Genomic DNA, 27833 nt, shown 5'->3' on the forward strand with positions numbered 1-27833 from the left:
GGGCTCCCTGCTCAGCGGGGAGGCTGCTTCTCCCTCTCCCTTTGTCTGCCGCTTCCCCTGCTTGTGCTCTCTCTCTCTCTGACAAATAAATAAAACCTTAAAAAAAAAAGTTTAAAAAAAAAGAAAGAAAGTCAGTCCCTGGGCCAAAGAACTTCGCTACCCTAAAACAACAACAGCAACAAAAAGCTATTCACAAGAAATAATTACGAAACCCCCTAGAGCAACTGTTCTTCTGATACAAAATTCTGCTATCAGAATCCTTCTCAGATGTATGATATTTGTTTGTTTACAAATGTTTATTTATTTTCCATGATTGGGGATAAAAACAACAACAACAACAAAGCTTCAATATTTTCCAACTCTCCTTTAGTTGATCTCACAAGCACACATTCTTCCATCAGCCAGGGCATATCAGAACCCATCTGACGATGAGTATTGGAATCTTTTTTATGTGTATTCTATACAACCTGTGCTAGACATCACAGGTTTCATTTTTGAGGCATTCAGCAGTTTGCTTAGGAAAATCCATTCAGAGAACCAAAAGACTGTCTGGATCCAAAATTAGTCTCTTCTCTCCATATGTATTGCCACCAGGAAGACAGTCTGGAGGAATGCAGCAGAGTATTTGTCAAAGTCTTCTTTCATAATTTAGAAACTGTTAAGTCTTAAAATGGGACTGTAAGGATATGGAAATGAAGTATTATAGTAAATGTTCTTTTCATCGAAATGGATCATTTACTATAAGAGACATATTCTATTTCATGTTATTTCCCCTACTCTCAGGAATATTAATGATATGTCAGGAGTTCTTACTCCATGTGATGAATAAGAACAATCTCCTTGCCAAGAAGATTACCTACAAGGGGAGTTTTTGGGGGCTAGAGCCTGAGGAGGCTATGTCAGGAGTTTTTCCAAGCTCACAGAAGCAGGTTCAGTACTGGATGTTCCCTCTTTCTATTAGAAAGATCCAGAGACCCAGAGCAGCATTGCTGGGGATAGAAGGACCAAAAAGATGTGACACACCTCCAGAGATGTAAGAACTGGAAGATTCCTGGAACACACCTGCCCCATTTCCCAAGAAAGAGTTTTTGTTCACAAGAATACCATCTTATGTGTATATACCATCTTTGTGGGTGAAGTGATTCATTCAACAAACCATGTCTATGGTGCCATGCTAGCTGTTCACAAGAGAGGCAACAGAGTGTGGTTAAGATTATGGGCTCTGGAGCAAAACTGCCCAAGCTCCCACCTTGGCTCTGTGCCAGCCAGCTCTGCAACCTTGGATACATAGACTTCTCTGTGTTTCAGTTTCCACTTGTGTCAATTGGGAGTGATAACTTATTCCATGAGGCAAATAAATAAATAAATAAACAAATAAAAACAAAAACAGAGAGCCTAAAGGGACTTACAGTCTAGCAGAGAAAACAGACAAGTATACAGCCGATCCAAGTAACATCCAAACAATGATATGTTAAAATAGATGTACAAAAGCAAGTACCTACAAATCCCAAGAAGGTGGAGGTTAAGGCACATCGCATCTAGAACACCAGAGTGATGGTAGTAAACCATCCTATGATAATATAGCAAAATGATCATCCAAAATGACACAGGGAAGAGAAAAACAGGAGTATTTATAAGTCCATACAAAGATTCTACTATGCTTATCTTCTGAGCTATCTCCAGAAATTTTAAATACACACTATATAAAATCAACTTATTACATACTATTGGATTCAGAACCCCAGGTAAGCTTACTTCACTAAACTTCATTAGTCAGTCAGTCAGTCCATACCACCAAAGAAAAGATCCAAACCACTAGCAAAATAATCATTATTTGCAAAGTACATACTCTTCCTCAAGTATCATACAAATCACCTTGAAAAAAACTTGTATTCAAAGTCCCCCAAGTCCTAAAGTCCCCCAAATCTCTGGGAGATACTGAACTCCCCTCCATAATAATCGCATCAAGCTCCATTAACAATACTGTTTTTATCACATTTGCCTCTCTTAGGGACCTAAAAATTCAACTCTGGACTCTGAGACAACCCATAAAAATGGCAGCAATAAAAAGCAAAAAGTGCAGGCTTTTTTTTTTTTAAAGATTTTATTTATTTATTTGACAGAGCGAGACACAGCGAGAGAGGGAACACAAGCAGGGGGAGAGGGAGAGGGAGAAGCAGGCTTCCCATGGAGCAGGGAGCCGGATGTGGGGCTCAATCCCAGGACCCTGGGACCATGACCTGAGCCGAAGGCAGACACTTAACAACTGAGCCACCCAGGTGCCCCAAAAGTGCAGGCTTTTAAAACAGTTCTGAGAGTGTCATTTCCTGAAGGTAGAAATACAGTAATACAAAACCCTGGTTAGAAGCAAGGACACCGTCAGCAGTTGGCATGGAAATTACCCCATTATTTATTACTGTTATTGGATGAGATTCTTATGCCACATAACTCAGTAGAGAATAACATCTACCTGATTGCATGGGATGAGAGTCTGGTCCATTATTATTAATTTGCCTACTCTCTAGCCATTAAGTGACTGCTCCTTTGGACCATAAAAAGTAGTACATGAATAACAGAAAAAAGTTTTTACCTTTCTCCATAAGATGATGAATACCAGCCACTGTACCAATAAAAGATTCAGCCACCTGCTTGGATATCCTTCAGCAACTGGGCTTAAGAGCAAACAGCACTGGGTCCAACTGGTGCTCACTGGGAGAAGGTTACCCCCTGCCCAGCTTGTTGATCAGTTCAGAACTCTGGACTGCAATTTGTGATTGTATTACATTTGTTCTTGAAGCTTTTCATGGATTTCAGGATGATCAGCCTTTGGTATAATTCTTTTACCCCTCACTCATCTGCCATTATTGACTCAGGGCATTCACTCTTTAAATAACTTCTTAGATAATCAAAGATTTCTACTTTTGGCACCAAGTTTTTGGTTTTGTTTTTTTTTTTTAAAGATTTTATTTATTTATTTATTTGACAGAGAAAGGCACAGCGAGAGAGGGAACACAAGCAGGGGGAGTGGGAGAGGGAGAAGCGGGCTTCCCGCCGAGCAGGGAGCCCGATGTGGGGCTCAACCCCAGGACCCTGAGATCATGACCTAAGCCAAAGGCAGACGCTTAACAACTGAGCCACCCAGGCGCCCCGAGTTTTTGGTTTTTTAAACATCTCTAAAATCAATCTTTCTATAAGGATAGGCATACCTTTCCCTGTTTGTTTTTATTTAATTGAATATGTTGAATCTAAGTTAACATTTTCTTGATGACTATTCTTTAGATCGGTTGTTGTTTTAAGCCAAAGCTGCAAAGGCAAGGCTTCTGTTTAGTGCTTCCGTCCTTGTATTAGTCAGGGTTCTCCAGAGTAACAGAACCAATAAAATAGATAGATAGATAGTTGTAAGAGGAGATTTATTATGAGGGATTGGCTCATGCAAATATGGAGAATGAGAAGTCTCATGATCTTCCATCTGGAAACTGAAGGCTCAGGGAAGCCAGTGGTGTAGTTCTAGTCCAAACCCTAAGGCCTGAGAATGAAGGAGCCAATGGTTTAAGTTCCAATCCAAGTCCAAAAGTTCAAGAACCAAGAGCACCAATGTTCAAGAACAGGACAGGATGGAAGTCCCAGCTCAAGTAGAGAACAAATCTGCCCCTTCTTCTACCTTTTTTACTCAAGCCTTTCAGCATATTGAATGACCACTTGCATTCATAAGGGGGATTTTCTTTACTCAGGCTACAGATTGAAATGCTAATCTCTTCCAGAAACACCCTCATTCACCCAGATACAATGTTTTATCAGCTATCTGGCACCCCCTTAGCCCAGTCAAGTTGACATATAAAATTGACCACCACAGCCCTCAAGGATCCAACGCCATACTTGTGCCCATCTCCAAGTTAGGAGCCTATTGAGTCCTCTGTCACAGGCAGCTCTTGAAATCCTCTATAGGCACCTCCAACACCCAGGGGTCTGGACAACTTGGATTTACCCTCATGTTCTACAAACTGCTGTCTCAGGACACAGTGTGCTAACCAATATCATGTCTCAACATCTCTTGGTCATGTACTGCAGGATGTTTTCACTGGATTCCACATTCTCCCCATAGACATCAGTGGGATTCCTCACTTACAAGTGCTCAGAATTCCTTACTGACTCCTGGCCAAGTCTGTCTTCAAACTTCACCAGCAAGCAGAAGTGACTTTTCCTGTTCCTTCCAGCTGTAAGGGTCTCCGTGGCCTCAGGGCTACCTGACTCTGATCCACTCTGCCTGGAACAGAATATAAATTAATAGCATTTGGCATCTGGATGTTTGTCAGTGGAATTCAACATTAAGTCCAAAGATCCAGGCCCAGATGCCGTTGCTGACCTCCTTTAAGGCCTCCTGAATCTCTTCCACCTAATTAGACCAGGGATTAATATTCCAAGGAAAGCTTTGGGAACCTAAGCAGTACTGAGATTACAGACCTCCAAGCTCATTGGTGCTGTTTCTCTCTCTCTCTCTCTCTCTCTTTCTCTCCCTCTGTGTCTCTCTAGTCTCTGCTTTTGTCCCTCTTTCATCACACACACACACTCACACAAACACACACACGAAGAAAATCAGCCAGACCATCATTAGCATAAGCCTTTATTAGAAAATTCCCGGAACAAGACAGCCACAAAGGAGCTCATTCTAATGTGGGGAATTACAACAGAATATTTTATGGATTTTAGCAGGGTTTATTTAGCAGGGGTATTAGTCAAACTATATAAAATATATATAAACTATATGTATATTTAGCAGGGGTATTAGTCAAACTATAGCTAGTTTTGAGGATAGAGACATTATAGATTAGTAGCCATTATTTGAGAGCTCTGTACTTTATCAAGAAGAATGGAATGGAATAGTTAGGGGTAAGGGACAAGGACATGTGAAGGCCACAGTGAAAAAGTCTCAATTCCTTTAGGACATCTATATAGTTTTTATTGTGATAAAATATAAATAACACAAAATTTATCATCTAAACCATTTTTAAGTGTACAATTCAGTGACATTAAATACATTCACACTGTTGTGCAACCATCACCATCATCAATCTCCAGGAATTTTTCATCATCCCAAACTGAAATGCCATAACCATTAAGCAGTAATTCCCCATTCTCCCCTCCCTTGGCACCTGGCAACCAGCATTTTACCTTTTATCTCTATGAATTTAATTACTCTAGGTACTTCACATAAGTGGAATCATATAATACTTGTCTTTTTGTGACTGGCTTATTTCACTTAGCATAATGTCTTCAAGGTTCTTCCATGCTGTTGCATGTGCCAAAATTTTCTTTCTTTTTTAAGGTTGAATAATATTCCATTGCATGTATACACTACTATGCATAACAGTTTGTTTATCCATTCATCCATTAATAGACATTTATGTTGCTACCACCTTTTGGCTATCGTGAATAATGCTACTGGGCATCAATACGCTTAACTTCATAGAGTACTTATGATGAGACCAGCATCAACCTGAGAGCTTTCTATATGATGACTCAAAAATATCACCAAAATAATACGTTGATAAGACAAAGCTGCGGTTCTTAGTCACTGCTATAATGGAGAGCATTACCTTGACAGGGTCTTGGTTGTATCTCAGAGAGAGAAAGGCAATGTTGGGATATTATTGAAATTTTGATTTAAGATAGGTCTTTTAAACAGAGGACTTGACTGGGATTGGGTACAAATCATGACATCATAGTTCAGAATTACTGGGCACAGCAAAGAAAGCAAAGAGTCTAACAGTCCTGGGGTATAAACTATCATCTGATGCTTTCTGTTGGAGAGTTATTTGGTCTTTCAGAAAGTTCTTGGGATAAATAATAAAGTTACTTGCAACTTTTACATTCCAACCAAGAGTTAGCTGGAATAATAAAGTTACGTTGAGGAAAACAGTGGAATAGTAAAATCTGTCTAATGTAGTAAGTGATTAAGTAAGTAGATGGTTTTGATTTTCACACCAATAACTTCCTCAACAACACTGGATGGAGGGATACTACTCCTTATTCCCCAGCAACTTGCCCAAGGTCACCAAGCTAGAAAGTGTGATGAGATTAGTACCTAGGCAATCTGACACCAGAGCCTGTGATCTTAACCACTACTCAATACGGCATCCAGAGCTTTGACACATGTGGTAAGACTAAGTCCTTGCCAAGTGACTTGCCTTTGCTCTGATTAGCTACTATACAGAACCTGGGTCCAAACTTGGGATGGTAGCCATGACTAAGAGCTCTAACAACATCCCTTCCAATATCCAGGACCTGGCCTTCACTTCCCCCCCACCCACCCTGCTGATTTCCTGCTATGACATAGCAACCCTCCTGCAGGAACAGCTCCTTGCCTCCTTGTACTGAACTCCATTTCAGTGCCCCTGCTTTGGCCTGGCTACTAGACTGGATACCCTCATTCCCTCTATTTCCAGAACAGCAGCTGATACTTTTGTGCCTCCTTTGACAAAATATACCTGGATCTAATGGTCATCTCTGGAGCCATTTTCTAGAAACATCCTTCCCTCCCACTCTCATGCTGCTATACGCAGTGGCTTTCTGTTGGTATAAGGCTATAATCCCCAAACAATGGCCTGTGGACCAAATTTGGCCCACTGAGTTTTTCTATGGCCTGCAAGGTAACAATGGTTTTTACATTGTTAAATTATTGGGGGAAAAAATAAAAAGAAGAATAGTCTTTCATGGCATATAAGAAGTATATTAAATTCAAATTTTGATGACTATAAATATTTATTGCAGTACAACCAGATTAATTTGCATATTTGCACACTTATTTGTACAACTTGCCAAATGTTTATATCTGCTTTCAAGCCACAGGGGTGGTGTTGAATATTGGAACAAAAAGCCTTAAAATATTTTCTTGGTCCTTTACAAAGTCTGATAATCCCTGGTTTAAGGCCTTTGCTGTCAAAGGCCTGAATTCAAGATAACATGAACTCCCAGCTTCTCCACCTTTGCCAGAGCAGAACCGGTTCTGCTACAGGAATTCCCAGATCACAGGCAAGGATGTAGTCTGCTCCCTAGAGTCCTTTAGAATATCACCACTGCCACAGCATTGCCTCTGTGGCTATTTTATGTGGCTATAAGGTTCCCATGGCAACTTACAACAGCCCTGGTCAAATCATTCCCATCCCCTGATCTAATCCTAGGGGATTTCTTTTTTTTTTTTTTTTTGCCATAGTACAAATGGTTCAAGGACAGTGCAGTTAAAATAATAAAGTTGTTTTCCTGCTTTGCACCTTACAGGCTGTCACTCATGCAATAACCAAGTTACCTGTAGCTTCCTTGACTGGGAGTTTGGACCAGATCTCTCCAGATTTGGGTAAGAGAATACCGGTGTTTCTTCAGCATTCTACCCTTTCCCGATTTACAACCCACCAGTTCAGTGTCTGAACTGCCAAAAACAACTCTTTTGCATTAAAGTGTGGAAATAAACCAAGACCAAGTAAATGAGAAAGGCAGAGGCTATTATTCAGAACTTACCATAGCAAGAGAGTCAGCCACCATCACTTGCGTTTTGGCAGAGACTCAAAGGCATGCAGGGGAGTGGAAGAGCTTTCTAGTGGAAAAAAAGGGAAGGCTGCAAGTATTCCCTGATTAGAGGCTATTGCCTTGGGGGAGCTATAGGGGACCAACTAGAAGCAGGGCATTCCATGTGATTAGTTAAGGGGTGCATATTTGGCTTTCTCTGGATTGGTCCTAAGTTTGAAGTAGGAACAAAATTCAGGGAAGCTGTCAGTTATTAGTCAAGTCTTGACCATTCTGCACTAATTGTTACAAAAGTTATTGTTTGGCTTCTTGGATTATTATTAGAGATTGCAATCAGGCTCACTGTAAGTCTGATGTACAGCAGGCTGGCTTTCTGGGTTGTTTATTGTAGATAATGGAGTTGCTTCCCTGGACAGGTCAGCATTCTATTTTTACAGATGACCTGGCCATTGTCAATTTGTATATTCAATTTCTCTAAGTGAAATCTGTATAGGAGCTTGCTTTGTCTTCTTCTTGGCATTCCATGCCATGGTTCCCAACATAGTGTAGATGCTCAATAAGTTTGCAATAATTAAGGGGAGGGGGGTGGGAGGATGGGTTAGCCTGGTGATGGGTATTCAGGAGGGCACGTTCTGCATGGAGCACTGGGTGTTATGCACAAACAATGGATCATGGAACACTATATCTAAAACTAATGATGTAATGTATGGGGATTAACATAATAAAAAAAATTTAAAAAAATAAAAATTAAAAATTAAAAATAAAAGTTTGCAATAATTAATGACTTCATGGAGGACACTGGGAGTGGGGAATCAGACTCAGTTTATTGGATAAGCCACATGTCACCTTGCAGGGAAAAAACCTGATGGACTTTGAGTTAAAAACAGAAGGTTTGGGGCACAAGAGGAGAGAAGGAAAAATCTCTTGTTACTGTTTCTCCAGTAATACCTTTGATAACTAAGTGTAGGTTCTGGTCCCAGAAAACTCTTCTTGGTAAAAATTTGTCTCAAGTTTTCTGGTCTTTTGGGTTTGCTCCAGAAAATGTGCAGCAAAATGAAACCCAACTACTAGTTTTAAGGTATATATAGACATAGAACAAGAGGTATGAAGCATGGAGTTCTGCACAGGGTGGACAAGACTATGTAGAGGGGCAAAGACTTAGGGGTGTAGATTGTAGAAACACAAAGGGATAGGGTGAAAGGGTGCCTTTGGGGACAGTTTTGAGGATGAATGTTACCCTACTCAATAGCTCCTCTATCTACAACCAACCCCCTCCCCTGGAATCTGGCCTCAATCTTTATTCTCTGCCTCATTTCTTTATCCCTGAAGAGAAAACTGGCAGGAAGCCAAATGACTACCAAATTATGCCTTATATTTTGTGTGTGTGTGGTTTTTATTACGATTTTATTTATTTATTTTAGAGAGAGAGAGCAAGCGGGGAGGGGCAGAAGGGGGGGAGCGGAAGAAGGAGAGAATCCCAAGCAGACTCTGTGCTGAGCTCGATCTCACAACCCTGAAATCATGACCTGAGCTGAAACCAAGAATCAGTGCTTAACTGACTGAGCCACCCAGGCACCCCCATTTTTATGTTTTTATCTTCCTCACTTTTCTTCAAGTCATCCCTGTCTTGCCAGCCTTAAGTTCATCTTTTCTTTTCTTTTTCAAGTCTGTTCCTATTCTATTATCTTTCTTGACCCAGTCCAAAGCCAACCTCTAAGACGCTTTCTATGACCAGCTGAGCTGAAAAAATTATACACGCATCTCAACATTTTGATGACCCTCACTGCCATTGCCATTTATTCACTGCTTACATGAAAGCCTATCTCTATAACTAGACCCAAGGATGAAAGGGGTGATAGCTTATAGTTCCTTGCATTGCTATACTTCCTACTTGAGAGTCTCACACATGTGAGGCAGAGAAGAAATGGTGACTTATTGTGGCAATTATTAAGGGCCCTTGTCACTTGATGGATGAGTTTTAAGGTTAAGGCTTAGCTCAAATTATAAACAGACCACATGGCTTCCCCCAAATAAACTCAAAACCTATTTATTTACTACATACCAAATGAATTATTTGTATTAAAGCAGTATTTATTTTCCTTGTTTGTATTGGCTATTATTTCAGTGGCTAATGAAAACAATATTATTGGAAGTTTCCTAGTTCCTCATCAATTTGGCCTAATCCAATCTGCCTTACAACAAAAAGTAATAGAAATGGGTTACTTAAGTGAATGTTTCCCATATTTTCACTGATTACAGTAAGACCCTTCACACCCATTAAGTTTCCTATGTTTTTCCAAATATAGCAATATTAGTTTTATTTTAACAATAAGTATCATTTAGGCATCCATCTGCCAGCACATGTTTTCTCATAACCTCTCCAATGATTCCAGTGAGTTTTGCCCAACTGTTCACAAAAGTAGTCTGTTACTATAATTCAGTTTTAACTAGATGGTTTTCATAACTTTGATGTCTTTCTCATTACAACTGTTTTAATAACATAAGGAAAATTATATTAATTGTTCCCAAAATTCTTATTTCTAATATATAATCACTTTTCCTACCCAAAGGCTAAACCCCATTCTCTGCTTTATTTATGTAAAACTTGGCTCGTGATGTCACATTACTGAAATTGATTTCTATAAAATTTAGTTCACTTTTATTATTTTTATATGAACCATTCTTTATATCTCTATTTATAGGTATATATTTATCATTGAAACCAAACATTTAAATAAACTGGCTGATCTAGTCTACCTAAAAATTTTACTTTGTTTGGCATTTCATAATGGTTGGTTTAATTATTAAGTAAATGAACCAATTATTTTGGTACAATGGTTTATGTGTATGAACACTCACACATGATGGTGTTTAAAAGGGTAGGAAAAAAGTAAGTTAAGAGTCTCTAAAGGTTCTAGCAGTTGAACACCATAGCAAATTATTTTATCATTTTTGAGCTGAGGAATGAGAGCCAGAGAAGGAAGTGCTCACACAGCCTTAGGCATCATATAGTCCGGCTGGACCGCTGTCATGCTTATAATTAGAAATCTTCTTCATCAATCACCAATTATAGCAAATGAGAAGATAGAAACTAATGAAGCCAGTCCTGGCTATTGCTGAACACATTTAGATGAGGTGCAGCATCTGATTGATGCCAGATAATTTTGAGAATTTCAATAAATTTATCTTCTACTTTAAAAATAAAAGTGGAGAGAAATCACTCAAAAACTATCACAACAGATGTAATTGTAAATAAATACTTGAAGTAGAGTTTTATGATAGGGATCAGGAAATAAAGGTTTGTTTTTGTTTCTTTTTAACTTAAACATACAAACCAAAGCTAGTAGAAGCAAGTGAAAATAATGTGACTACATTATGGAACTTGAAAAATAGAGCAAGGATGGATAGCCAGAAAATTTGCATGGAAAACAAATTTCATTGTCTGAATGAAAAATTAGACTAGCATAACAATGAAAACAAATCCTAGTGGATAAAACCACAGTAGAATTATTTTGTGTCGGGTCACATCTGCAGAGCCCAGAGAGCCTGCTGAGGACACTAGTTCGTATTAAACGTTTTTTGGGACGGGGCTGTCACAAAGACCACATAAGTGAACTCCCCTTAATACAATTGGTGACTTTGTTTAAAAAAAAAGAAAAAGTCATTAAATCTTATTTAAATTTCAAAGAGAATCAGCTTTTTAAAAGAAACCTACCAAAATCACATAAATCTAGATTATTATGTATGTCACAATGGATCCGCTTTAGATGATGCATGCCTGCATTTAGAATATGTCTCACAAGTAAAAAATAACATTCTATGAACACAATAAAAACAAGATATTGTCTAGATATGGATATTTTTATCCCTGAAGTGACATTTGAAATGTATGAAAAGCCAATATAAAAATAACAACAATAATAATACTGGCGTTAGAGCAGCTAACGTTTATCATGTAGCTGCTTTGTTTTAGTCCCTGAGCTGTGCTCTTTAACATCATCATTGCATGGGCAGAAACTGTGCAAAGTGCTTCAGCCTGCATATTGCTAGTAAATTTAAGAAGCACTTGCTTCATGGGAAGAAGAAAGGACAAAAGAAGAGATCGGAGCAAACTGGAGGTCAAACAGAAAGACAAAGGTTATGATTTGTCCCTCCAGTCTTATTTAAATAACTGGGAAGGGATGAAAAAGAGACAGTAAAGCAAAGTGGAATGGAGTCTTTTGGAGGCAGGAATGGTTTTGAAGGAGTCTTTGGGATGTAAGTTTTCATGTAATGCTGGTTGCTTAAACTATGCTAGCTAAGAAAAGTAACTGGGCCCCATGGGAAGACCTTTCCTCTGTGATGTCACCCTCCTGTCACCATAAGGGCCATAGCCAGCCATCGGGTCATGCGGCCAACTAGCAACTCTGGTGCCACAGAAGCTGGAAGACCAGTAATGTATTAATTTTATGAATCCCGAGGCTGGCTTTATTTCTGTACTGGGGAAGAACAGGGAGGGGTTCTGTTCCTGACTAGGAATCAGAACCACAACTCTGGGGCTTTCAAAATTCAATTTAGAAAGCCATAGATAAACGTTCCTTTAACTCACCTCTTAACTGAGTCCCTCAATTCTCCTCACCCGGAATCAAGTAACATTGATTTTTATGTCTTTCTTGATCGTTTAAGCCACAAATGGTTACCTCCAGGTTAATTTTGCACCGTCTCCTTCCTGTAGCTTCCTAACAGTGTAATGCTGGACTGTATGTGTGTGGCAGGAGTGAAGAGAGTCAACAGTTGCGGGTTTAGACTTGAGGTACTCAAAAGTTAACTGCCAAATCTTTTCTCTGATCTCTCTTCCCTAATAGAAATGGAAGTTTTATCTGAGATCTTCTTTTTTCTTCAGTTGTGACTTGTTTCTAATAAAAACTTTAGACAAAGTTTCATGTGTAGCTATTCCACTATGGGAAAAGTTATTATAAGAATGTAAATGTATGTTTAGGAGTCCTTATGTAAGTGAGTGGCAACTTACTAATTCAACTAATTCAACAGCTGAGAAATAGAAAAGGGTTTTTTAATTAGCTGTATCAATTAGAATTATTTTACTTACCAAAAAAACCCCCCAAAAAACAAAAAAAACCAAATTCCCGGGGTGCCTGGGTGGCTGAGTTGGTTAAGCATCTGCCTTCAGCTCTGGTCGTGATCTCAGAGTCCTGGGATCAAGCCCATGTCAGCAGGGAGTCTGCTTCTCCTTCTCCCTCTGCCCCTCCTCACCCTCACTCATGCTTTCGCTCTCTCACTCTTGCTCTCTCTCTCTCCCAAATAAATAACTAAAAAAACCTTTTAAAAAATTCCCAAGTCAAACTATTTTTAACAACATATGAATATATTCCCTCGAGTAATCGAATATATTCCCTCGAGTAATCGAAAACTCCAGAACACTTTGGGTTTCCGGCAAAAGTTGATCCAGCAACCCAGCAATGTCACAAAGGACCTAGTGTCTCTCCGGCTCCAGGCTCCATCTTGCATGGTGTCTGTCTCATCCTCCGTCCTGCTCCTGATCCAGGATGGCTGCAGTTATCCAGGCATCAATACAGGCTATACTCGGGACTTGACTTGCTTTTTTCAAACGTGGAACAAAAGTCTTGAACTTCACAGTGCACAAACCAGTTCTGGTCAGACAACTGCCCTAAACCAATCACTGTGGTCAAGGGGAAGGGACGTGGCCAGAGAGCTTAGCCGACTCGAAGTCCTGTCCTCGTCATTACAGTCAGGAGTGCATCATGGCTCAAGGATGTGTAGCGGTAGTTGGAACTTGTTTTCAAGCAACAAACTAGAAATCATCAGAGTTTCTAGCCATAAATGTCTTAAAGAGATCTGGGTAGGCCGCTTTCACTAGATCAGTTATCTTTCCATCCCACATGGCTTTTTAGTGTCCAGAAGAATTTAAACTCAATAATACATAGTTGTAAAGGGAAAGGAAATAATATGACAGAGACTGAAAGAAAAAAGAAACTTTGGGGCACCTGGGTGGCTCAGTCGGTTAAGCGTCTGCTTTCGGCTCAGGTCATGATCCCAGGGTCCTGGGATCGAGTTCCGCATCAGGCTCTCTGCTCATCGGGGAGTCTGCTTCTCTCTCTCCCTCTGCCACTCCCCCTGCTTGTGCGCTCTCTAGCTCTCTCTCAAATAGATAAATAAAATCTTTTTTAAAAAGAAAAAGAAAAAAGAACTTTTGGACAGGTTAGAACGAAAAGACTGAGAAAGTCTGCGGCTTTTTTTTTTTTTTAAAGTCAAGGAATATTTATAATCAATGCCCGAATATGAATTGATCGTAACTATCGGTTATCGATACTGGGTTTACACTGCTGCTGGGACAGTCATCCAGTGCTGGCTACGTGTGACTAAGAGTCAGGACAACAGTGTTTTTAGCGGCAGCACTTGGTGGCGCGGACAGGCAACAGCAACCTCTGTCCTCGCTGGTATTTGAAGCAGGACTGAGTTTTGCCTTTGAGAGCAGACTGAGTTAGCTCCAGATTCTTTAAATTATTAAGATGAGGTGAGAAACAAGTGAGGGGAGGGATAGTGCTTCCTGGGGGAGCCTGTGAAATCCCCATGAATAGGATATGTGGGATGTCAAGTAATAGATAAAAAAAAAAATAGTAAGGGTCCTAATGTACAGCAGGGCGATTACGGTTAATAATACTATATTGTATACTTTAAATTTGCTAACGTAAGTGCTCTCAACCCACACAAAAAAGGTAACTTATGTGAGGTGATGGATGTGTTAATTCACTTGATTGTGATCATCATTTCACAATGTATACGCATATCGAACCATCATGTTGTATGGCTTTTAAAATATACAATTTTGTCGAATATATCTTGATAAAAATGGGGAGGTAGGGAATCTGAGATAGACAGAAAATGTATTTATGTTAGTAACAATAAATTAAGACAGATTTTAGGTGTAACAAAGAGAGAGAGAAAAAGAAAAAAAAAAAAAATCAAAGTAGCAAAGATACAGCCATAATTACAATCTGGTTTTCTGAAGCAGGTCATAGAAGCTGAAAAGCAGACAGGTTACATCTAGCACCAGCCAGGATTTGTGTTCACTATGCTCCATGCAGCCACCACGGGGCCTAAAAACTGTTCTGGGAGCAGATTAGGCCTGAATTAGGGATGAGAGAGGAAAAATGCCTCATTGGAGAAATGTTCAACCAAACTGTCCAGGGAGAGGAACAAAGCCTGGTAGTTATTGGAAGAAAGGAGACTGCAGTGGATAGGAAAAGGACAGGGTCGGGCATGCGAAGGTCCTGTCTGGAAATGGGGAGATGTCTGGGGCAGCCTCTTCTGTTGCTGTCGGTCAGGGTTCACTGTGGGGTCCTACCGGTGGCCTCTATCACTCTGCCACCAGCCGTGCCAGCTCATGGAGCAGGAACAGGAAAGCATCCTGAGCCCAGGGAGCAGGCAGAGCTCCGTCCCCACTACCAACTCTTCCTGCCGTAACATGCCGGTGTGCAGCCTGGGGGGCTGCCTGCTGGCCACGGGGGGTCAGTATGTGTGGACGGCTCTGAGAAGACCAATCATTGCAGTCACCAGGGTAACGTCCTGCGCCCAGAGTCTCTGACAGCACGACTGGGAGCAGGTGACACTATTAGCTTCCTAGGGAGGCCATTAACAAAATATCACAAACTGAGTGGCTTCAAACAAAAGAAATTTATCATTTCACAGTTCTGGAGGCTAGAAGTCCAAAATCAAGGTATCTGCAGGGGCAGGCTCCCTCAGAAACCCGTGAGGGATCGAATCCTTCCTTGCTTCTTCCTAGCTTCTGGTAGTAGCTGGCCATCTTTGGCTCTTCTTTGGTTTACAGCTGCCTGACTCCAATCCCCGCCTCCATTGTCACAAGCATTCTCTGGGTGTCTGTCATCACATAGCCATCTTCGTAGAAGGACACCAGCCATATTGGATTAGGGGCTCACCCTACTTCAGTACAACCCCTTAACTATACCTTCAATGACCCCATTTCCAAAAAGGTCACACTCTGACGTACTGGGGGTTGGGATTTCAACATATCTTGCTTGGCGGAGAGGGGACACAACTCAATTCGTAACAGATGCTAAGTAGGATGAGGAAAATTTAGCAAAGTAAAAAAAAAAAAAAAATGCCATCATATAGAATCAAAGATATATATTTGTTCTCTAAATCTGGAAAGATACAAAAATTTAGTATCCATATCATTTGAAGCTAGATCGTTCAGATAGGTTCAGTCTTAGTTCAATCAATAGCTCTATAGAGAATCCACAAAGGCAAGCCAACTGACTGTTCTTGAGAATACAAAGGGTAAAGATAAACAAATTGTATTTTGCTGCCAAACATCTGAGCCATGTTCAGTTGGTCAAAGAAGAAACAAAAGAATAGCAATAGCAAAATCAAATAGAAAATCACCAGTCATGAAGCCTTTCAAGTTTATTAACTATACAGTGGAAAAAAATCAAAATCAAAGAACAATATTTACTGTTTCAACAGCATTGTTAGCTTTCTAGGGAAAGGAAAGAAATAAGTGAAGGGAAAACGTCTAAAATTCCAGGCCAAAATAAATTTTGTGTTTCTGCTTTTATATGTATTTGTATATTTTCTAAACAAAGTTTGTCTTCTTGAAAAAAGTCGTGTAGTATAAAAACATATATTTATTTAAATAATCTTGTTTAATCAATGAGCAAGTTCTCACATAATGCTTAGACTCATTTTAAGTTTTTATTTTCAAAATTAAATTAATGAGAGATTTAAAGTTTGTGTGTGTGTGTGTGTGCATAAAATCTATCAAGAAATGTAAAGAAAGACATTCTGTTGGAGATTAAACAGAGACAAGAATGTGACAGTAAGAGAGAAGGTCCTTTAAATTTAGGCTTATTCAAAGGTATTGCCTAGTTTTCAAAAAAATGTCTTTATGAGAATTTATAAGATAGTTGATTGTCACATATAATCTATGACGAATACCATACTATAAGATACACCTAAGTGACTTGTACTGGCTTTATATTCTGCTTTCTACGATTCATTTAACTTTGTTTATATCAACGCTGATGTAGATTCCTGTATAATCTATAGATTCTGAAGCTCATTCCCGTAGTCATCAGCACTCAAGTACGCACAGCCAGCAATCTGGACTTGAATAAGCATAATGGCTTTAATGAGTAGGAAATCAATTAGGAATTTTGACACATGGTGATATGCTTAAGCAATTAGGCCTGTCCTTAGCTAGGAGGACAATGAAATTGACTATGTCACTTCAACCCTTCTAATGGCTTGGAGCATCACCACTCATTGCCCATCACCAATCTGAATCTTCCTTTCTACGGAAAGCACATGGCTGCAGGCTGACTTGAATTTGTGTTCTGGATCAACTGTAATTATATGGATGTGATTTATTGGTTTTCTATCTGCTGCTTTCTGTTTACACTGGAAATAATGCAATTTGTTTTCCTTCTGAAACTCCCAAAGTGAATTGTTCTAAAGTGATGTGTGCTTAACTTGTACAGATGGTTCAAACTGTCAATGATAAAAAAATCACTTAAATGTATAATGCATGGCAGATCCCCTCCCTAATTATTTGGTCTAGACTATTTTTAACACTGTGTTTCTTTTTCCGTGCCCCCACTATCTGAAGCCTGAGGAAGAGGCTCAGAAATATGGCAAGAGGTAGAGAAAATCGGACTTCAGGTTTTTACTGAGTAAACAAAAATGATGTACCGTGGTCAAGTCAGCCAGAATTCTACAGACATCTTTAGTTTTTAAAATGCCCAAGAGAAATAGTAACATGAAAAATGACTTGCCCTACCACGAAGTGGAAATATTGGCAGCCTACACACATGACCAACTCTGCCATATGATACCCTATTTACTTGAGTCACAAACATTTATTGAGCACCTGTGCTATGTTCCAGCAAGGCAGTGGTGAGTAAGGCAGAACATACAATTCTTAGTTCTAGGAAGCACAAGATCTATGAGGAATTCTTTAGTTCCTGCCTCCCCATCCACCCCACCCCATCCCTTTTCCCATCCATCCTGTTCTCATTCCATTTTCTAATTTACCAATCTTCACCCCAGTTTGATTTGCCAGAATGTCCAATATACATTTTTTATTTGAAAAGACTGCTTTGCAGGTAAAATAGTACCCGTCTCACTCTATCAACATAAAACTATACCATTGAAAAAATAATAATTTGGGGGGAATTAAAAAAAAATACCTAAATATTGGCAAAAACAGGAAAATACAAAGAACAACAAAAAATAAAATAAAGATACCTTGTAATCCCAACTCCGAGAAAATCACAGTAAGCCTTTTGGTGTATCTACTTTCAGATTTTTACTTTGCCACATTTGTGCGTTTTCTTTTTTTTCACTTAATGTAGAAGGATTATTTTCTACGTTAAAATTATTTTTAAAAAGTCATCTCACAGGACGCTTGGGGTGGCTCAGTCAGTTAAGCAGCCAGCTCTGGATTTCGGTTCAGGTCATGATCTCAGGGTTCTGGGATTGAGCCCCATGTTGGGCTCCGTGCTCAGTGGGGAGTCTGCTTGACGATTCTTTCTCTCTCTCCCTCTCCCTCTGTCCTCCCCCCCACTTGCATGCTCTTTCTCTCTCTTTCTCTTCTAAAATAAATAAATAAATATTAATCTTTTTTTAAAAAAAGGTCATCTTACTGATTGATAAATTACCATCTATAATTTATTTAATCATTCTTCAAAAATTACTCTAATGCAAAATGGTCAATTTTAAAAGGTCACTGAAATAGCTGTACTTTTGTGCAATGGTCCTTTTTATGAAAGGACAAAAAATGGAATATCTACCTTCTATATTTTTTTTTTAAAGATTTTTTTATTTTATTTATTTGACAGAGAGATAGAGAGACAGCTAGAGAGAGAACACAAGCAGGCGGAGTGGGAGAGGGAGAAGCAGGCTCCTGGCCGAGCAGGGAGCCCGATGTGGGGCTCGATCCCAGGACCCTGGGATCATGACCTGAGCTGAAGGCAGACGCTTAACGACTGAGCCACCCAGGCGCCCCCCTACCTTCTATTAAAAGTGCTTTTTTTAAGCTATCATATAAATCAAGATACTTTTTTTTTTTTTTGCTTCTCTTACCTTGGTGTCTGTATAATGTCTGTTGAGGCCCACCTCTGACATTTATGATTGTAGATATAACACAGATGGCAGGAAAAAGACATGGGGCAGAGAGCTAGTTCATATCTGCCCTGGGGAGCTAATTTGCTCTGTCTTCATGAAGGTAGTCCAAAGTTGTGTAGCAAACACTTTAAGGCTTAAGGCATGGACTACAGAAAATGGTAAAATAAATACTAATTACTAGGTGGCAAAGGAAAGAAAAAAAGGGATGGAATTCAGGACACACTACCCCAAAATACAGCACCTTGGCCATATCTAATGTTTTAGGCTGAAGGAATTGGAGAAAACAGCAGAAGCAGGAAGGCCACTCTGACCTCCTTCCCCTCCCTCACCCTCCTTCCCTGAAAAAGGTTATAGAACCCTCCTGTGAGAGATGCCCTCCTGTAGGAAAAAAGCATCCTTATCTCCAAAAACAAAGGGATTCTGAGAAGAATCCCAACAAGCAGGTCTGCTAAATTCCCCCCAGGTCACTATGCTTGCCCCATACTCCTTAACCAATCACACTCCTTCACAACTGTCCACTCTTCATCAAACCTAGCATAAAAGGCTCGGGTCTAAATGTTTCTTTGGGTCTTCATTTCATTATGAAGGCTCCCTTGTCACATGAGATTTACATTAAGTAAGTTTGTATCCTTTTCTCCTGATAGTCTGCCTTTGTCAGTGTAATTTCCAGACCCAGACAGGGACCCTAATAAGGTTGAGGAAAACTTTTTCCTCCCATACCAGATGAAAGTGAGAGAGAGGGAGAGAGTATAAAGGAAGGAAAGAAAGGAGGGGAGAGGAGCCAGGGGTGGGGGGGTGGGGAGGAGAACAGGACTCCAAAACTCCCTGCTGTGTGCCCTTCAGAAGGAATCACTCTCAATGACCCTGAACATACCCCATAACCTGCAGTCTCCTCTATAAAATGGACACAAGAATAGTTCCTATTGAATAGGATTATTTTGAGGATTAAATGAGTAACGTTAAATGCCTGATGCACAATAAAAACAAGATATATGTTAATTATTATTATTATTGCTACTATGGAAATGTTTATTTTAAAAGGAAACTGTGAGTAGAATTGGCATTTCCTCTCCAAGATGAATGTCCCTGTACCTGACCAGACTGCTTTGAACAAACAAATAAAACCTTTGAATGAACACTTCTCAGTTTCATCCACGGTCCTCTTGAAACAGTCACTTAGGTATACTTATTAAGAATGACATTTCCGGGCGCCTGGGTGGCTCAGTTGGTTAAGCGACTGCCTTCGACTCAGGTCATGATCCTGGAGTCCCTGGATCGAGTCCCGCATCAGGCTCCCTGCTCGGCGGGGAGTCTGCTTCTCCCTCTGACCCTCCCCCCCTCTCATGTGCTTTCTCTCTCAAATAAAGAAATAAAATCTTTAAAAAAAAAAAAAAGAATGACATTTCCGGGCGCCTGGGTGGCTCAGTTGGTTGGGCGACTGCCTTCGGCTCAGGTCATGATCCTGGAGTCCCTGGATCGAGTCCCGGATCGAGCTCCCTGCTCGGCGGGGAGTCTGCTTCTCCCTCTGACCCTCCCGACCCTCCCGACCCTCCCCCCTCTCATGTGCTCTCTCTCTCAGTCTCTCTCTCTCAAATAAATAAATAAAATCTTTAAAAAAAAAAAAGAAAACTGCCATTGAAAAAAAAAAAAAGAATGACATTTTCTAGGATCCTTCAGCTATATTTCCTGGTGCAGAACTAGGAAAAAGACAGGGGTGATCCAGAATCACCATTTTTTGACCTATTTCTAGGTGATGTTTATGCAAGCTAAAATTAGGGAAATTCTGAGACATCTTTACCCAGAAAGTTTAAACAAAAATCTTTTGGTGAATATTGCCTTAGTTGCTACAACAAATTCAGAGGCAGTAATGTTTATAAAAATGTCAGTGGACAAGTACATTCCAAATAGGCCCTGTGAATTATTTACAGAATAGCACAGACTCAGGAGTTTTTATATAAATCTTCCCTGTATTCCAAAAAACTTTTTTGAAATTACTGGGGAAGAATTTCACCAATCATAAACTAACCACCTACCTCCCCAACCACCACCACCCACTACATAGGCACACATACACAAATCAAGATCAATTGCCTGAAAAACGCCAATTCATCCATTTTGGTGGAAAAAAAAATCTGTTGATATAATCCATTCTGGTTGTAAGGATATGAGTTAATATGTATAAAATGCTTCGACTATTGCTGACAAATATTATGTACATAGAAGATGTTTATTATTATCACTTTTCTTACCTAATCTAAAAAAATCTCATTTTATAGCTGAGGAGACTAAGGACCAGAGACCCCAAACAATTTACTCAGGGTGCACAGAGAAGAGCCTAACATCTTTCCTCAATACCTTGCTGAATTGTCAGAAGATAATTCTGATTTAATTGATTCATACCTAAACCTCACCCATTGTCCTGAAACCCATAAACTACCAAACAGCGAAAAATAATGTTTCCCCATGATATGTTAAAAAACTATCACAGTAGTTGCCCGTGAACAAGATGATGATTTCCCCAATAATTTAATTCAGAAGAGAGTTTTACACTTCTCCTATTTTATAATGAAAGTACCTATCAGTATTATTGAAATGTGGAATCTAAGAAATCAATTGTGGAAAATAAATAGTGGTGTTGCTTCACTGTGGCTCATAATTGTGTCCTTTTCATGTATGCTAATTGCTTGATCACCTATTGTAACGTGGCCCTAATTTTATTCATAGTTTTTTGTCCTTCCTCTGGGAAATGTATGGATGGCTCTGGCATGCATCTTCCTCTCTTTTGAAATCCCCTAGACCAATAATCCATTTAATTATTTTTAGTAATGACTTTGGTGAATGCATTAGGCATTCGGCTGTTTTACAGCTCACTCTGGATTTAGATGTTTTGCTCTTGCTAAGTTAGGACACCGCACCCAGAGGCCTCTTTTGGTAGTACCTGAAAGACACAATGGGGATTTGCTGAGGTGCATTTTAGTTTCCTTTCCCCATTCCAAACAGTTTGCATGCCTTCTTCTCTATTTCAGCCTGGAGGTTACAACCTTGAGAGAACCGAGGTTGACCTCCTGGCACAGGGTAATGCAAACAGAACCGTGTTTAAGGTACCCTTCCTCATCCTAATTCCCCTCGTCCTCCTTCATTTTGGTTCCTCCTATTTCAGTGACCCACCCTCCACCCAACCCTTTATTTCCTCAACAGATATCATAACTTCTCCCTTATTTCCTAATGCCCACGATAATTTTTCCCATCTCTGTAAATTATTCTCTTAGAGTTAAAATACATAATAAAGCTAATTAAATAACAATATTAGACAGCATTTAGAACAGTCCCTAACATATAGTAAATGACCTGCAATATTTATTAAATAAAAATTAACCAATTAAGCTAATTTATTTTATACAGACTCTTCCTTAAGAATATGTTTGTATTAAAACAAGGAGTTGTTTCATTTCTTGTTGTTTTTTTTTTTCAAATTTTAGCTTACTAGGTGTTTTAATGACATAGCCTAAAGGGTAGGAATTTTAATACTGGGGCCATAAACCGGACATTTTGCTAATCCTTAAAACAGATTTTACAGCTGCTACTTACGCCACTTATTTTAGTCCTGGGTTACCCTCTCAGAATGTGATCAGAAAGAATGTACAACCTTGGAGAAATACATTTCTCAATCTGTTCACTCTGCATTTCCACTGTCACAGACTCCACATTCCTCTAGTTTTAGTTGAGCCTGATTACTAAAATCTTATCCTCTATCACCCTTAGCCTTGCTCTCTCAAATACAATAAGGATGGATTCAAATAATTCCAATTACATTATGATGCTTGTCTGCATGTGACATGGGTGCAAACATCGATAAAATCCTTGTGTCTGATGGGGTCATAACTTTCCTAAATGGGATCTACAATCTCAATTATAGTCATTTTATTAAAACATGTGCTCTCGTGTACAGTTTTCTTTTTATTTTTTTAGATTTATTTATTTATTTATTTATTTGAGGTGGAGGAGGGGCAGAGGGAGAGGGAGAGAGAGTCCCAAGCAGACTCCGTGCTGGGCACAGAGCCCGACCCAGGGCTCGATCCCACAACCCCGAGTTCACGACCCTGGGCTGAAACCAAGAGTCAGACGCTTAACCAACTACGTCACCCACTTGCCCCTATAGAGTGTTCTTTTGAGGTTTTAGATGGATTGTCTTACCCCTCTTCTCTTCCCCATCTCAGTAATAGAAGTAGAAAGAGTATCATCAACTATAGCCCATATACATTGACGTTCTTGGAATCTGGTCACCAAAAGAGCTCACCAGTAAAGATATCACATTCCCAATGCTCTTTTCTTTAGGTGAAGCAAGAAAGGAGGAGAAGCTATTGCCGTGAACTCATGGAACATCTCCAACCTCTTCTCTGCCAATCCACATATTTCCCTTCTTCTCTCTAAGCGGGTAGACTTCCCCGTCTCTGTGAACACTTCGATGAAGAGTCTCACCACACCAAGCACTCCTTTACTCTGCATCAGTTGCTCACTTGCACAAGCTGATTTGGAGGAATAGCTTCAGCTGACAGTAAGAAGGCTTGCTGCCAATAACTAGTTGTTCACTTAAGTACACACAGCTCTTCTGCAACTCCATGATTATCATCCTCAATTAAATGAGGATAAATTTAGTCTAAGAGTTGTTCGTAGGAAACTTTCAAGTGTCAATGTAAGATATAAATTTAGTATATCTTGACTGGATTGAAATTTAGTTCATTTCTATTAGGTTCAATATTTCATTAAGTCACTGAATGTTAGAATTGGCAGGAACCTAAAAGACATCTAGACAAATAACATCTTCTTTTTACAGGTGAGAAATCTGAAGGCTAAAAGATCAAATAAATGTCCTTGTATTCCAACATGAGTTAGTGGCAAAAGTGCTTTGGCCAATCTATTCAGGAAGGCATTATTCTCAGTGTGTAATTAAATATGAAGGTGAGAAAAACGCAGTTCCTCCCATAAAGAAGATTTAGGTCTGCAGATACGGGTCTGTTGAGAGTTTGGCTAAGCTACTCCGTGGTATTGCTGCCTTGGCATCCGCGTTGTTTGGTTAAGTGTTCTGCATGGACCTTAAACCAACAATAGCCCCTCATGCAAGCACAGGCCCTAGGCAACAACCCACAGAGTTGCAAGCAATTGTAAGTCCCTGGTACGACTTCCCCAACAGTCGTGATCAACAGTCTCCCGGACCCCCAACACCTTCTCCTCTTGCACCCCTTCGGTAAGACCCCCATGGGGCTTACCAAGCCCTGCTCTTTTAGTTTGAACTGACCAATGTAGCCTTAGCCCAGGAATCCCAAAGCATTCCACCCACAGACCCTAATAAAGGCATGTGTCCCAGGTCCTATCAATTTCTCTGTCTGTACCCCACCTTGACCTCCCCGTGTGGCCCCTCAAGGAGTGCTGGGGACTTCCTCCAGGACCTGAGTAACAAACTTCTCTATTTCATTTTCTCTGCGATCTGTTGTTGAGCTATGGCTCATCATCTAGTACCCTGTGCTAACAAGTGTTAATGTGACACATTCATTACAAGGTCTTTCCTTGAATTTCCACTATCATCCGGTTCAAGGAATAGTTGTAGATGTTGACCATCCTTCACTTCTTCACCTGTGAGCTAGGGATGCAAACATAATTATGACAATTCCCTTCTCTTAGTTTGTAAGTATATTAAGAAAGGAGAGAACAATTTACAGTATACTAAATGTCTGTGTATGTGTCTAAGTGCTATTTTAAAGGCATATACAAAATATTGTAGAAGGAGTATAGAGGGAAGTATTATTTCTACCTGTTTGGATTCAAGAGAGGATTTAAATGGAAGATACTGGAGATGAACCTTGAAGAAGTCAGACTCTGTCAATGCCAGGTTGGGGACTTTCTAGCTAGAGGAAATCTTCAGTCTGTAAGTTAGATTTCAGAAAGGACTTAGGGTAAACAGAATAATGGCCACTCCAAAAATGTCTACATCCTAATCCTCAGAACCTGTGAATATGTTATATTACACGGCAAATGGGCATGAAGGTTGCTGATCAGTAGATCTTAAGATAGGGACAGTGTCCTCAGTTATCCTATTGGGCCCAATGTAATTACAGGGATCCTTAAAAATGGAAGAGGGAGGCAGAAGAGGCCAGAATAAGGCGATGTGAGGAGGACTCAGTCTGTCAGTACTGACTCTGAAGATACAAGAGCACCCAAACCAAGAAAAAGCAGGAAGCTCCTGTAAAGGCACAAAAACAATCCTCCCCCAGAGCTTTCAGAAAGGAGAGTAGCTCTGCCAAAACCTTGATTTTAGCCAAGTGAGACCTGTGCCAGATTTTTGACCTACAGAACTATAAGATAATATACTTGTGCTGTTTTAATCCACTAAGTTTGTGGTGATTTGTTACAGCAGAAACAGAGAACTAATTCAGGACTCTAGTTATTTGCTAACTGAAATAACAGCCACATCCTCCTTGCAATGCCACTAGGGTAGGATTTATACTCGTGCAGAGAAAATGAGAAGAAAAGCCAAGGTGTTCTCTCAAGTTTCCTCTCTTTTGCCCCAAGCATTTATCCCACTCAAGTAGAAGCTACATGAGTAAACATTGTATTTCCCTTTTCTTCGGCGATGGGAAGACTCCGCCAGATGGAGAGACTAAATAATGTCTCTGTGGAATTTTCCAGCCACAGGCTTTGCTCCCACCCAAGCAGTCGCTGCAAGGTCTGGAGTTCAGAGACTGAAAGAACCCAAAGAGAGCACTTTAGAAGTCTACATTCCCTCATTCCTTCAGGCCCTGGGCACTGGCTGCACATTATGCACTACTTGGCTGGTTTCTATCTCCCTGCGATTTTCTTGTGGTCTGGAGTCCACGTTCGCCGACCCCTCACTCCTGTGTTTTCAGTCATTGCTTCAACTTAATTTCTGGAATGAACTGTCCTAGCCTCGGTTCCCCCAGCCTAAGACAAGAGCTTGAGTGCAGGCCGTGATCCTAAGGATGGGAACTGGGGGCCCAGGGACATGAAGCTGGGAAGGTGGGAACGCCAGTGCAAGGGCACGGTGCCAGGCTGGTAATCACTGGGGAAGGCTGAGCCTCAGTCCCAGAGAGAATTCAAATACAGACCCGGGTGCCCCAGGGCTGTCAACTACCGTGCACTCCCAGGCTTGTGCAGGCTGCCTGGGCCCCGCAGAGGTCCCATGAGGTAACAGAAGCCCCGCAGAGGTCCCAGAAGGTAACAGAACGTGAGCTAGCCGGCAACACAGCGGAGGCCGAGAGCCCCCAAGTCACACCCACTGCAGCCAGGGCCGCAGCAAGGCTGCCATGAAGAGGGAGGCTGAAGGGAAGAGAGGCAGGCAGCAAGTTATCCGATACAGAGCCCCGCAGCTTCACGACTGCGGAGCACTGACCCATAGTGTCCCCAGACCTGCGTTTCTCATGTTGCCTGACTCCCTATCTTCAGCACTATGGCCCTCCATGGCCTCAAGGCCTCCCAAGAGACCTTCTCCAAACACAGCTCTCAGCCAGGTCCCCAAAACAAAATGAAACACAGGAGACAGGTCCTGGACCCTGAGAACCACATATACCGTTTGCTAGATACTCAGTGTTGGTAACTGCCAAGAACAGTTTCACATTCTTCTAAGCCACCACCTCCTATAAACCTTGAAAAGGAGGAACATCATTGTCTCTCAGTACAGTAAACAGGGAAGCAAAGCTTGGCATTTTCCAGTGTGCACTTTCACAAGACTGCATTTTCCTCTGTTTCTTTAGAGTCCTTAACGAGAACTTGGTAACTGATGCCATGAGAGAGAGTGAAAAGGCAGGGTGTACTTTCTCCAAGCTGGCAGCCCCTCTGAGCCTTACTCAAGTGATCAAGTCCAGCCTGAAGGACCAATTTTAACATTTTTTCCCCTAAACATTCTTTATAGCTAACATTTAAGGGTCTTAGCAGAGGCTCACTGCTGTGAATTGAGAGTTAATGTAGGCTTGGTGATAAAGAGTTCTTCGAACGAGTAGTGCATTTGTTTGTTGTTTTTTTTTGTTTTGTTTTGTTTTTTTAAAGATTTTATTTATTTACTTGAGAGAGAGAGAGTGAGAGAGAGAGAGATCACAAGCAGTGGGGAGAGGAGGAGGGAAAAGCACGCTCCCCACTGAGCAGGGAGCCCAATGTGGGGCTCGATCCCAGGACCCTGGGGCCATGACCTGAGCCGAAGGCAGATGCTTAACGACTGAGCCACCCAGGCGCCCATGAGTAGTGCATTTGAACTGGATTCCATGACCACTCTCGTATTTGAAAAAAACAACCTTGTTCCCTCAGAGTCCCCTGCAAGGCTTTCTCTGCACGCGCCTTGAGCAGAAGCCACTTCCTCCGGCATGGAAATGGCGGCGGAGCTGCTGGCTGCCCTGGAGCAGGCGGCTGCCATCCCCTGCCTTTGATCTCTCAGCTCACGCCAGACCATGTGCAAAGCTGCTATGCTAATTCCTCTCCTCAGAGCATTCTCTGTCCCCAGGGGCAGACACCATACAATGTTCAGAAGCCTTTTCTTTAACTGGCACGCGAAGCTCAGAAGATTACTGTTAATTGCATGGTACATATTGATTCCCCTTGCTCCTGGAGTTCATAATTTTGCATACTGCAAGTCAAACACGGCATCTCCTGACTCCTCACAAAGGACCAGCCTCCTTTATATTTTTCATCCTTTCTTCCTTCTTCCTTTCTCCCCTCCCCCCTCTCTCCTCTTCCTTCTCTTCCCCCACCCCCTCCTTCCCTACCTCTTTCTTTCTCCTTCTATTCCTTCTTTTCTTCCTAACTCCCTTGCTCCTTCTCTCCCTTCCTTCCTCCCTCCCTTTCATCTTTCTTCCTTTCTCTCTCTTTCTCTCACGCACACCTCATGCACCGATACACAAAACTCAAAATGCTCTTTCCCTCTTCCTCATTCACACACAAATGAAAAACTTCCTAGTGATTAGGAGAAGCCTATTTAAAAGGCAGACATCAGATTCATCTTACACCCTTAAATGTCACTTTTAAAAGTCATCAAGCATTAAACTGGGTTTTATTTTTAAATACATGTTTTAGAGAGAAGAAAGAATTATTACTTATCAATTAATTAGCTGCCTGGTGCGTTCAAGAAGAGTGGTGGAACATTCATGTGTAAA

The sequence above is a fragment of the Halichoerus grypus genome, chromosome 4 (assembly GCF_964656455.1).
Source record: "Halichoerus grypus chromosome 4, mHalGry1.hap1.1, whole genome shotgun sequence".
Lineage (NCBI taxonomy): Eukaryota > Metazoa > Chordata > Mammalia > Carnivora > Phocidae > Halichoerus > Halichoerus grypus.